Raw genomic sequence first — 13,890 nt, forward strand, 5'->3', positions numbered from 1 at the left:
TTGGGTTTTGCCACAGCATCAGCTGGCAGCGCTGGCACAGTGGGAAGGAAACTCTGTAGAGTTAAACTGCAGAATCACCTAGAGAGAGCAAGATCCAGGAGTGGGAGTGGGCTCATTAGGGAAACAATGGGCACCTCCCTCTTGGTTAGCCACTTCTACTGTCGAGAATGAAAACAAGGACTGGGACAGGCATGGCTGGACAGGAATTGGCACCCACCAGCTCATGTATGGGCTGGATAGTGGGGCTGGTTGGGTTGAACGAGGCTTCAAAGCCCATTGATACAAAAGAGAACCGAATGGGATGTGGGACAGTCAGGACCAGTAGTCTGCTACTGGAACCAGGGCAGGAGGCGGGCCTGGCAGGGTCATTGTGGGTCGCTCTGACTAGGCTACAACTCCCACTGGTTTGCATGGGAACTGAGTATGCAGTTGGCAGCATTGGACTGGACATCCTCACACATTAGTTTGCATAGAAGATAGGGCTGGAGACAACTAACCCAGCAAATGCAACTACCAGTGTGTGCATAGGCCGATTTGGGCGACGAACTGTGCCAGACCCTGTATTGGCATGCACACACAAGAATCAGGTCTGAGATCACCTCAGATGATGTTTCTTTGGGAATCTCCCCAACTGAACCACTGGACTTAAAACTCCAACCAAGGAGGAAACTGCAGGTTCCATGGAATGAATGTGTCAGAGCTGGGCCTCTTCAGTAGCTTAGATGAAGCAGTGGACAGCATATCCAGATGCAAATGGAGGATTTGGCAGTACACTGGAGCCCGTAGAGGACACCTGGCACCATAACAGAGGACAGAACAAATCGATCAACTACCCCAGCCAAGAGCTGGCAGTAAATACCTGAGCAAACGGAGACTCTAAGGTCAGCTGGTGGATTCTGGAGAGATTGCGTTGTGATTGGAGTGGCAAGATCAGCAGCAAATCAGAACTGTTGAACTATCAAAACCACTTGAGCGGGACCCTTAGAGCATGCCCTACATCAGGGACCCTGGGATGGTTGGGAGGCTGGGTGTGGCTTCTTCCTTTGTCTCTCCTGGAGGGGAGATACAGCAAGAAAGAAAGAGAATGTCAAAACAATGATCTCACCCACTTCCCTCTAGCCCTTGACCCTTTGCACTCTAATCAGTATGTAAAAAGTATCAAAAATTAAATTTATACAATTTTAAAACTTAATAAATAAATAAAAATAAAAATGGAGAATGAGGGCCTAGCACAGCAGTCTAGTGGCTAAAGTCCTTGCCTTACATGTGCCAAGATCCCATATGGGTGCAGGTTCTAATCCCGGCAGCTCCACTTCCCATCCAACTCCCTGCTTGTGGCCTGGGAAAGCAGTCCAGAATGGCCCAAAGCTTTGGGACTCTGCACCCATGTGGGAGACCTGGAATAAGCTCCTGGCTCCTGGCTTCGGATCAGCTCAGCTCTGGCCATTGTGGCCACTTGGGGAGTGAATTAGTGGATAGAAGATCTTCCTCTGTCTCTCCTCCTCTCTGTATATCTGCCTTTCCAATAAAAATAAATAAATCTAAAAATAGAATAAGCATTTTTTGTTAAATACAGAAAGAGTGTCCATCTGTCAGTTCATTCCCCCAGAGTAGGGACAGGCCAAAGCCAGGTGCCAAGAATTCAATCCAGATCTCTACAATACAAGGCAAGGGCCCGTGGACTCGGGCCATCCCCCGCTGCCTCCCAGGATGCACCTCAGCAGGAGACTGGAGTCACCAATGGAGGCTGGGATCAAACCCAAGCTCTCAGGCATGGGATGCAGGCTGGAGTCAATTAGTGAGCCCAGGTACCCGCTTTCGCACCCAGCACTGAGTCAATAGCATTTGACAAGCACAGAACACTTTGCTGTTTTTGAAACCATCTTAACCTCACGGTGTGACTTTGTTCTCCACCCTCTGACCGCACCTCAGGCCCTGTCCTCAGCTCATTTCACACCATGTGCTCTGCCTGGATCCTGGATCGTGTCACTCCCTATGCAGATCAGCAACTCCCCTGGGCCTCGTCTCTGGCTCGGACCACAACGCCACGTGCTCTGTGCACAGAAGCCTTCCAGACCTCCTGACCTGCTTGTGCTCGAGACAGCTGGAGCTCCAGGGTCTACTAATCCTTAGCATCCTTCTCAATCCAGCTGACCAATTCAAAGCCTAAAAATTGTGTCCGTGTCCATAAATCCAGCAACCACTAAGTCCCCATTACTCCTACCTCATAACTTTTTGCCACTACCCCCTACACTAATGCAACAGCCTTTTCTCTGTCTCCCTCCTACAATGAAGTCTTGTTCCTTGAATCCAGGAAAATGCAAACTCATACTAGAGTACTTACTTACCAGGATGGCAGAAGTTGTACAATCTGACAATTCCAAGCGATACGCAATGATGCTGAGAATCTGTGTTGCCAATGCGTCCTCAGTTAGGATTCAGCAGACCTTATATGCAACAGTTCCACACCAGAGACACCCTCAACACAGGCACCAAGAGCTTTGTGTAAAACGGTAAGGTAAAAGAAGAAGAAGGAGAAGAAGAAGGCAGAGTATTAAAAACAATCCAAGAGGAGAAGAAATGGATCAGTGACATATGTCTCCATGGTAGAGCTAAAGATCGCAGCGAAACGGAAGACCTACACGTACATTCCACAGCTTTTGTAATTAAGGGTATGGAGATGCCCAAACTATAAGCAAATGGTAAATCCATGAGAGGAGGCATACCTTGAGAGGAACACTTAGGCAAATGACCCTGGCTGCCATTATTCATGTTATGTTTCTTGGAGGGATGTCTCTGACATTTCATAAATTCTTTCGTATGTGTAAAATGTCATATTTTAAAACAGGAGAGAGGGGTGTGTGTGTGTTATGGTCCCTGAGTGTAACACAGGATGAATGGGCCTGGTGCGAGAGCCTAATGTTTAAATTCTCACCTTGCATCTTCCAGGAACCCAAAACAGGTGCCAGTTTGCATCCTGGCTGCGCTCCACTTTCATCCAGCTCCCTGCTTGTGGCCTGAAAAATCAGTAGAGGATCTTTCTCTCTGTATCTCCTTCTCTCTGTAGATCTGCCTTTCCAATGGAAAAAAAAAAATCTTAAAAAAAGGTTTTGGAAAAATGATGAATATAAGTCAAACACCAGTAGGGGGATAGGATTAAGAATGTAATGGTCTTTGTATGTGTGTTTGTATCTTCAAAATTATCTCAGACGAACGTGTACTTTTTTTGGAAGCAGGGGAAAATGTTTTCAAAACCCTTTCCACGCTGTGCTAGAATCTGTTCTGTTTTCATTCTTAGCCTGAACATCCAAGTCTTAATTACCATGGTCTTAATTACCATTTATAATGATCTGGAGAGGAGGAGCATGGTGGAGCAGCCAAGGTCATGTAAGACTCCAGGTTAGACCAGGTGGTGAACCAAGTGGCGGGACTGAAATACACACAGCAGAGCTGCATGGAGGGGCAGACACCTGCCAGCCGAGTGTCGGGCAGGCGAAAGGAATGTTGGTAACAGCTCCAGGGAAGTCACTTCACCAACCTGAAAAGCGTTGTTTGAAATGACAAAGCCGTTGCCCAGCCTGCCCCAGCATCCAGCCTTCTCCCTCTAACACCTTCTAATCCCTCCCCAACTCCCCAATAATACACAGATCCTGGTTATCAAATTATAGCAAATGGACACTACAGTGTGCGTCATTCTGTTCCCTGCTGCTTACAGATGTCATAGCAGGCCTGGAAAGGGTCTGGTAGAGACTGATTAAAAAGAACAGCAAAAGAGAGCTTTATGGGCTGACAAGCTAGAGCCAAATTTCTTAAGAAAAGGGTGAGAACTCAGAACGCCTGATGCATTCCAAGAGCCCAGCAGATGCCTGACCCTTTGGGAGCTACTAAACTCTTTTTCGACTGTATTTTCCACTTGCCTACCTGTGATATAGTGTAATTCATAATATAGTCACAGCAGTAGACTAACAACAGTCAGGAACAAAGGGCATGCTTTCAAGTACAGTACAATAAAATTTCCAGCTTCACTCCTCTTACATATTGGAGCCACCATGAAGTCAAATATGGCATGGTGCGACAGTGGAGCTGATAGTCCAGGTGGCTACGGAGTGAGTGACCAGAGACAGAGAATACGTTGGGAGACCCTGGGCACAAGGATGATTCTTGTCCATAGCAGGATGGAGCAAAATCTGGTAATGCTTCACTACACTGCCCAGGATGGTGAGAAATTGAAAACATGAGTTATTTCTAGAATTTTCCATTTGCTGTTTTTGGTGAGACCATCCAGGCCTGCTGAGGTCTTGGCCACACCTTCAAGTGGGTAGCACTGGCATTGTCCACCCATTTCCTAATTAAGAGACCACCAATGGGGAACATCTCACCTGTAGGTTCCCCGCCCAACAAGGAGGGGTCAAGGAAGGCTTAAAATCCCAAGACCCTTCCTCAAACCTTGAGTGTCTCTCTCTCTCCACTGATTAACTTGCCTAAATGACCACGATGGCTGGGGCCGGGCCAGGCTGAAGCCAGGAGCCTGAAATTCCATCCACATCTTCTACGTGGACCCAATGATTTGGGGCTGTCTGCTGCTGTTCTTCCCAGGTGCATTAACTGGGAGCTGAATCAAAAGTGGAGCAGCTGGGGCAGGACCCATATCCAATGCAGGCAGCAGCTTCACCCAGTACGTGGTGACGCTCACCAGATCTGGTGCCAACAGTTGCTGTGGGTGGATACAGGAGGCAAAGTGGGAAGAAGTCAAGCAGAAGTTGCTGTTTCGCATGATAGACAGCAGTTTGGAAATCCTTCCCCCTGCAGGCTGAATCAGTGATTCTCCATTTTGTCCAAGCCTGTGGTGAGGAGGGTACAAAACACAACCTGGGTGAGGGAGGGAGTGGGGAGGCCTGGCAGGTGGAGGGGGCTGTGTGGGAGGGGCTGGCAGGTGGAGGGGACTGTGTGGGAGGGGCTGGCAGGTGGAGGGGACTGTGTGGGAGGGGCTGGCAGGTGGAGGGGGCTGTGGGGAAGGGGCTGGCAGGTGGAGGGGGCTGTGGGGAAGGGGCTGGCAGGTGGAGAGGGGCCGTGGGGGAGGGGAGTGCGTGGAAGGGACTGGCAGGTGGAGAAGCTGTGTTAGATGGCAGGACCCACCCCTTACCCTCCAGGATGCGGTGCAGATTCTGAATCTGTGACCAGGTACTTGGGGAACCTTGACAAGAAGAACTTTAGGAAAGTGACTTCCGTGAGCTGCAACTGTGTTTCCCAACAAACCTGTCCTTGGTGTCAAGTTGAAAGGTGGCTCAGGCTGAGCAGGTTACTGGACTTCTCTCAAGGTGGGTCTGTCTGTTCTTCCATCAGGGGACTGGCCGCCCTCCAGCTGCATTGTGCAAAGCTCATGAGGGCAGAGGCTGCAGGACATCCAGACCTCCAAGAAGTACCCACGGAGGCAACCCAAAGACCAAGGCATGCCAGAAGAGGTATCTAACAGATGTGGGGTAGCTGCCAAAGGATACTGCGTATGTGATAGTGTCAGACACCTGAAAAGTATGTTGACGAAACTTCCTGCCCTGACCCAGGCCCAGGCCTTCTCCATCTGGCTACGGAACAATCATTGGATCTGCTTTTGAAAATCACCTCCAGCTGGGCCCCACCTTAAGTGAAGGAAATGTGGTAAAAGTGGACCCAAGCCATATCAAGTGCAGTCGACCTGGAGAGCCGAGGGGTGGGCGCCTTCTGTGAGCATTAAACATTTCTGGTACTGGGGGATGTGAGGGGCTGGGACAGAAGCTACGAAGGCAGTGCTGCTGGGGAGGGAACTGGGGTTTGTGCCTGGGGACCGTCACCCTGCCCGGAGACCCAGTGGCTGGAAGGACCTTGCTGTCACCAGATCGCTCAGGCCAGCCTTAGCAAACCAGCTCATGTGAGAGCTTAGCAAACTAAGGTCATGTGAGGGGGGAAGGAGCAGAGAGCTCCATGTCCCTCCTTCTTCTGGGCTGTGGGAAGCCAACCCGGTGCGGGGAAAGGAGGGGAGGGGTTTTCCAGGCGCTGACGCTGGGCTGTCCCTATTTCCTCCTTGTTTTCATGTCTTTGTTTCTCCAAGGTTACGAATGGGGGAGGGGCGTTTGGTGCAGCTTAGGACACCCACAGCACACAGCAGCATGCCCTGATTCCCGGCCGGGCTCCATTCCTGCTCTCAGCTTCCTGCTGATGTGCACCCTGGGGAGCAGCAGGTGAAGGACAGCTTAAGCAGCTGGGTTGCAGCCTCCCCACTTGGGAGGCTTGAATGGCGCTCCAGGCTCCTGGCTCCTGCCTGGCCCAGTCTGGGTTGCTGCATAGATTTGGAGAATGTTTTTCTGGCTTTCATAAATAAATAATACATAAAAAATTTTTTTTTTTAATTCACTCATTTCCTCCTCATGGTGGGGTTTGCCTTTCGGCTTAGCCTGCACACCATGCCACTATCCCTTTTCTTGCCCCCAAAACCAACTCTCTGAGGGCCAGTTTCTTTTAGTAAAACAGAATCTTTACTATTATTACTTTCATTTTACTTGAAAGACACGCCGGCAGAGATGGTCCATCTGCTGGCTGGCTCTCCATTGTCCACAACAGCGCAGGACCAGGCCAAGGCCAGGAACCCAGAACTCCGTTTCCCACCCAGGTGGGCAGGGGACTGAGCGCGTGGGCCGTCATCTGCTGCCTTCCAGGAGACATTAGCAGGAAGCTGAATCTGAAAGCTGAGTAGCTGGGACTCGAGCTCAGGGACTAGGATAAGGGATGGCAGCGTCTCAAGGGGTGACTCAGCTGGTACACCACTCTTCAGAGTCTGAGTCTTCAGGTGGTTCTGAGGCACTGGAGTGATCTTGGGGCACACTCAGGGAGCTTTGTGGCTTCATTTCAGGTCACATTAAAAGTCCCACAAGCCCACATTGTGGCACAGTGGAACTCCGGCATCCCACCTGATCACTGGTTCGAGTCCTGGCTGCTCTGCTTCTGATCCAACTCCCTGCTACTGCCTGAGAAAATAGCAGAAGACGGCCCAAAGCCTTGGGCCCCTGCACCCACCTGGGAGACCATAGTGGAGTCCCAGACTCCTGGCTTCAACAGCTTCAGGTCCTACCTGTTGCAGTCATTTGGGGAGTGAACCAGTGGATGGAGGCTCTCTTGCTGTCATTCTGGCTTTCAAATAAATGAAACTTTACAAAGAAAAAAAAAATCAAGACAACTTGTCCAATGTGGATTAGAACTACAGTTTCCCTAGAAAACCTCCTCGTTTTTCTCATAGGGAGATGTAATCTTTGGCCAGAATTTGGGAGCAAAACGTATGGGTCACAATGGAAAAAATAGCCACCACCAACTCCCCCCCCCCCCAGTTCCTATCCAGGCTCCCAGTAGGAACCAGCATGGGAGGCAGTCCCCTAGGGTACCCAAATTCCAGCTCCCAGGCAGGTCACCCACACTCCGTTGCTGTTCCCTGCGCTCTGGGCTGCTGTGTGGCATCTACTCCGCCTCCTTCCTATCTCCCTCGGAAAGCATCCTTCCCTGGAAAGGGAGGAAATCCCCGAGCGAAAAGCGAAACCCGCCTCCCCACCCCGTGGTTGCCTCCTCCAGGATCAGCCCTAAACCCATCTCAGGGCCCAACCCCAATGCCACCTCCTCCTGGGAGACTGCCTTCTATTTTTTTCTTTTTAAGATTTTATTTATTTTTTATTGTAAAGTCAGATATACAGAGAGAAGAGACAGAGAGGAAAGTCTTCTATCTGATGATTCATTCCCCAAGTGGCCACAGCGGCTGGAGCTGAGCCAATCCAAAACCAGGAGTCCGGAGCCTGGATCCTCTTTCCAGGTCTTCCATGCGGGCTCAGGATCCCAAGGCTTTGGGCCATGCTCAACTGCTTTCCCAGGCCACAAGCAGGAAGCTGGATGGGAAGCAGGGCTTCTGGGATTAGAACTGGCGCCCACATGGGATCCTGGTGCGAGGACTTTAGCCGCTAGGCTACCGCACTGGGCCCAGGGAGACTGTCTACTTGGAGTTCACTTCACTCTGTTCTGATCCCTTCTGTGTTGCATCTGCTTCGTTTGGACCTGAGTGATGAGGCTGCTTTTTCATCCGTCACCCAGGAAGCCTGTTCCACCCACTGTACCTGTTCTGTTTTCTCAAAGAAACATCAAGTTCTATGGTGCTCAAGGCTGAGCAGATGACAGCATGGTGAAGAGAGGCGGGAGAGAAAGGGGGCATAGAACATTACCTGGCAGTACCTGATTAGAGAAGTTTAGACAGTGTGCTGAGCTGAAGCAGCTGTTTCCCCAAAACTCCATGATGTGTCTTTTGTCAAAGGGCTAAGAGAGCCTAAAGAAAGAAAAAAATTTGACATCTTCAGGGCCTGGTGTTACGGCCCAGGGGGGTAAGTTGCCACCTACAAAGTCAGCATCCCATCTATGAGCGCCAGTTCAAATCCCAGCTGCTCCACTTCCAAGCCAGCTCTCTGCTCCTGTGCCTGGGAAAGCAGCAGAGGCTGGCCCAGGTCCAGACCCCTGACACCCACGTGAGAGACCCAGGTGGAATTCCAGATTTGTGGTTCCAGTGAAGCCCAGCTCCAGCCATTGAGGCCCATTTTGGGAGTGAAGCAGTAGATGGAAGAGCGCTCGCCCCCCACCCCCTAGAGCCTTGGAGGGGTAGACAGCCACAGAATTGGTGCCAGTGAATCCTGCCACGGCTGGTTTCTGTGGTCAGGTACCAAGAGGTGTGACCCCTCCCCCACTGACCTGCCTTGGCCACATGACTTACAGCAACAGAACACCAAGACCGAAGGCCCAGGAGGGTTGCTGTGTTGGCACATGGCAAGGTGACTACCAGCCGTGCCTACCCAGCCCAATGGAGGCTGAGCAGCCTTGGAAGGAACACGAGGACCCGTGCAGTTGGTCTACGACTACTGCCAGGCCTATGACCAGGGCCATCGTGGGGGCCAGTCCAGTGGCCCCCTAAACAGGAATCCTTTGACCTGCCATGGTTTCAGTTACCCACAATCGTGATCCAGAATTATGCATGGAAATTTCCAGAAATATACAATGCCCGAGTTTCCAGCTGGAAGCTTAAATGACTGTTGTGTCAGGTGAATCCACGCTGGGGATCCGTCCGCCCTGGGTTATTACAGGATGCAAGTAACGCAGTACATTGTCTGACTTATGATTAGTGATGGCTGTTCATGTCAGTTGTTCCTCATTTATAGGTGATAGTTGACCCCTGGTATGTATGCAGAGCAAAAACGCGCATGGTTAGGGCCCAGTACCACCCACCAATCCAGGCATCCTTTGGGGACCTTGGGATCCAAGATGAGGGGGCCCAGCCATCGCTACGGCAGCCATAGGAGTGCTCCTTGGTGACTCTGGCACGGGAGCCTCCCCGTGACCTGCAGCGTGGAGAGAAATGTCTGTTAGTTGAAGACCAGATGCGTTGTGTATGTCAGACAGCGAGAGATCACATGCCAGGGCCAGGGCCTGCGAGAAGCAGGTGCAGACACAGTGTGGCTTCTGGGCGAGCAGAGGCCAACTGAGTGGCAAGGAGGTTGTGAATGTGGGCCAGGATTTCAGGGTGGAAAGGGAGTGACTTGTATCTGGTAGCAAGGGGAGTGGGGGCAGGGGAGCAGCCAAGGCGGTGAAGGTCACACCAGGCTTACCTCCCGGGCAGGAATTTGGCAGAGAGCAAACCCACCTCAGGCGCCTGGGGGTTCAGTCGCCGGAAGCACCAGGCGGGAGCTCAGGAGTATTGCTTGTCTTACTCTTTCCTTCTCGTGGTGGGAGCTGGCATAGTGGTGTAGCAGTTTAAGCTACCACCTGCAGCACCAGAGACCTATATAGGCTCCAGTTCAAGTCCTGGTTGCTCCACTCCTGATCCAGCTATAGCATTCCTGCTAACACACCTGGGAAAGCAGTGGAGGGTGGTTGAAGTCCATGGTTTCCTGCAGGTCCTTGGCTCCTGGCTTTGGCCTGGCCCAATTCTAGCTGTTGTGGCCATTTGGGGAGTAAACCAGCAGATGGGAGAGCTCTCCTTTCTCTCTGTAACTCTGCATTTGAAATAAATTAACAAGGGGCCTGGTGCAGTAGCCTAGCAGCTAAAGTCCTCACCTTGCACACATCAGGATCCCATATAGGCTCAAGTTCTATTCCTAGTGATCCCACTTCCCGGCCCAAAGCTTTGGGACCCTGCATCTGCATGGGAGACCTGGAGGAGACTCCTGGCTTTGCATCAGCACAGCTCCAGCCGTTGTGGCTGACTGGGGAGTGAATCTATAGATGGAAGATCTCTGCCTCTCCTCTTCTCTGTATATCTGACTCCCACTAAAAATAAAATAAATCTTTTTTAAAAGATTTGTTTATTTTTATTACAAAGTTAGATATAGAGAGAGGAGGAGAGACAGAGAGGAAGATCTTCCGTCCGATGATTCACTCCCCAAGTGAGCGCAACGGCCAGTGCTGCGCCAATCCGAAGCCAGGTACCAGGAACTTCTTTTCAGGTCTCCCACGCAGGTGCAGGGTCCCAAAGCTTTGGGCCGTCCTCGACTGCCTTCCCGGGCCACAAGCAGGGAGCTGGATGGGAAGTGGAGCTGCTGGGATTAGAACCGGCGCCCATATGGAATCCCAGGTGTTCAAGGCGAGGACTTTAGCCACTAGACCACGCTGCCGGGCCCAAATAAAATAAATCTTTAAAAAAGAAATCACTTAACAAATTTAAAATACCAAAATCAAAACAAAACCATCGGGCCCTGTGCGATGGCGCAGTGGTTAAGGTCCTCGCCTCAGGCAATGAGGTTCCTGCTGCCCACAGGGAGGTGAACTTGGCTCCTACTCAGCCACAGTCGTCACGGGCACTTGAGGGGTGAACCTTCATGTGAGATATTTTCTCTCTCTCTCAAATAAGTTGGCTAGAGGTAGGGGCTTGGCACAGCTCCCTGCTAATACACAATGTGGGGAGCAGCAGATGACAGCCTAACAGCATGTAGCCCCTGACACAAGGACACCCAGCTTGAGTCCCTAGCTCCCAGTGGTGGCCTTGGACATTGCAAGAACTGGGGAGTGAACCAGAGGATGAACAATTAGCAGACAAGGCTGCTCGAAAACATAAGAGCCAAGGTGGGAGAGTGGTCGTGCAGGTAAGTCACCCGCATCCCGTGTCAGAGTAGCTGGGTTTGAATTGGCACCCTAGTCCAACTTCCTGTGGACGCGCACTCTGGGACACAGCGGGCACTATAAGCTGTCAAGTGGAGTTCCCAGCCCCTGGCTTTGGGGTGACGGGGGGAGAGCCAGTGGGTGGGCAGGTCTTACTCTTTGTCTCTCTACTTCTCAAATCATTTTTGAAAAGTGCAGTTCAGGGGCCAGCATGATGACGCAACTGGGTAATCCTGCAGCAGCATCCCACATGGGCACCAATTCACGTCCCGGCTGCTCCGCTTCCCATCTAGCTCTCTGCTTGTGGTCTGGGAAGGCAGCAGAGAACAGCCCAAAGTTTGGGATCCCGCACCCACATGGGAGACTTAGAGGAATCCCCTGGATCCTGACTTCAGATTGTCTTAGTTTCAGCTCTTGTGGTCATTTGGGGAGTGAATCAGCAGATAGAAGATGTTTCTCCTCCTTATAGATCTGCCTTTCCCAAAAAAGTTTGTTTGTTTGATTTTTTAGTAATGTTCAGGGCCCGACGTGGTAGCCTAGCAGCTAAAGTCCTTGCCTTGCATGTGCCAGGATCTCCTGTGGGCACCACTTCTAATCCTGGCAATCCTGCTTCCCATCCAGCTCCCTGCCTGTGGCCTGGGAAAGCAGTCGCATGGGAGACCTGGAATGAAACTCCTGGTTCCTAGCTTTAGTTTGGCTCAGCTCTGGCTGGTGTGGTCACTTGGGGAGTGAATCATCAGATGGAGGCTCTTGCTTTCTGTCTCCCTCTGTATAGCTGACTTTCCAGTAAAAATGAATAAATGTATATTTAAAAAGTAGAGCTTATCAACTGTAAAGTTAAGTTCAAAATCATATAAAGACAGGGCGCTGATGCCTTTGAACTGAAGTTGTCAGCAATGTATAGTTTCTAACTTCTGAAAATTGTGATAGAGCACTTCTAAACGTAAAACTTAGCCTTTCCGCCCTTTTTATGCCTCCAGACGCTGATAGCAACCAAGGCAACGCCGCTGATGAGTACCAGCTGGCACCTCCAGGTCCCACACAGGAATACCTGGGCTCAATGCCCACCCCTGGCTCCTGACTGCAGCTTTCTGCCCCTGTACCTGCTGGAAAGCAGCAATAAGAGCCCAAGGATTTGGGGTCCCTGCTTCTCACACTGAGTTCTGAGCTCCTGGCCTGGCCTAATCCCAGGAATAAAGCAACAAGTGGGAACTCTGTCCTCACATTCCTCCTCCTTCTCTCTCTCCCTCCCTCCCCTGTGACTTGTACTCTGTTTCTCAAGCAAACACAGACATAAGATACAGACAAGCCCAGGTTTTAGCGCGGTGCCCCAGCCTTCCCTTGCTCTGTGCATTTGAGCCCCGGCCAACACCTGCTCTCTGCTACCTGGACAACCTGCTTGCCCCCTGGGATTCCCTGTTTGCTCCTCTGGGGTTGGGTTGCTAGAAGGATGGGGTGTGTATGTGTGAACAGCTGAATGCAGAGTGGAGCACATGGTAGCCTACACTGTGTAACCCCCCCTCCCCCAGCTTTCGGGTGCAGGAACCTGGCCCATGCCAGGGGAGTTGAGAGGCCATCGGGTGGTGGGTCAAGACCACTGCAGGTGTATACTGCATACCAGACCCTGGCTGAGCACTGCATGGCAACACCATCACAAGTGTCACAGATCCACACACGTTGGGCTTGACTGTGACATGAACCATGGAGGGCTTGGTAAGGCCTTGCAGAGCAGATGACCACACAGGCCATGGCGTCCAGCAGGGAGACAGCCAAAAGCCCCCTGGGAACCTGATGGATGCAATTTAGCAGAGATTCCCCAAGGGACAGACAGACGCTGCTTTCCAGAGAGGCAGAAGCAGGGGCTGGGAGGAGGCCCAGCAGCACCCAAATCCAGTGTGATTCTGATGATTAAAATGAAGGTTTGTTTTTAAAAGGTTTATTTATTTTTATTGGATAGTCAGATATTCAGAGAAGAGGAGAGACAGAGAGGAAGATCTTCCATTCACTGGTTCACTCCCCAAGCAGCTGCAACAGCTGGAGCTGTGCTGATCCAAAGCCAGGAGCTAGGAGCTTCTTCCAGGTCTCCCATGGTGGTGCAGGATTCCCAAGGCTTTGGGCCATCCTTGTTCCAGACCACAAGCAGGGAGCTGGATGGGAAGCAGGGCTGCTGGGACATGAACTGGGGCCCATATGGGATCCCGGTGCGTATAAGGCAAGGATTTTAGTCACTATGTTACCACACCAGACCCTAAAATGATTTTTAAAAGATTTATTTATTTATTTTTATTACAAAGTCAGATATATAGAGAGGAGGAGAGACAGAGAGGAAGATCTTCCATCTAATGATTCACTCCCCAAGTGAGTGCAACAGCCGGTGCTGTGCCGATCCAGAGCCAGGAAACCGGAACCTCATCCAGGTCTCCTATGCAGGTGCAGGCATCGGGCCGTCCTCAACTGCTTTCCCAGGCCATAAGGAGGGAGCTGGATGGGAAGTGGGGCTGCTGGGATAGAACCGGTGCCCATATGGGATCCCGGCGCGTTCAAGGCAAGGACTTTAGCCACTAGACCACGCCGCTGGGCCCAAAAAGAATTTATTTTATTTATTTGAAAGGCAGAACATCACAGAGGGAATGAGAGACATACCTTTCATCCATGCATGCATTGACTTCCCACATGGGTGGCAGGGACCAAGCATTTGAGCCCTTACCACTGCCCTCCAGTTGCACAGGAGCATGGTCCTGG

Source organism: Ochotona curzoniae, unplaced genomic scaffold, assembly GCF_017591425.1.
Source record: "Ochotona curzoniae isolate NIBS_2020 unplaced genomic scaffold, NIBS_Ocur_1.0 contig_883, whole genome shotgun sequence".
NCBI lineage: Eukaryota > Metazoa > Chordata > Mammalia > Lagomorpha > Ochotonidae > Ochotona > Ochotona curzoniae.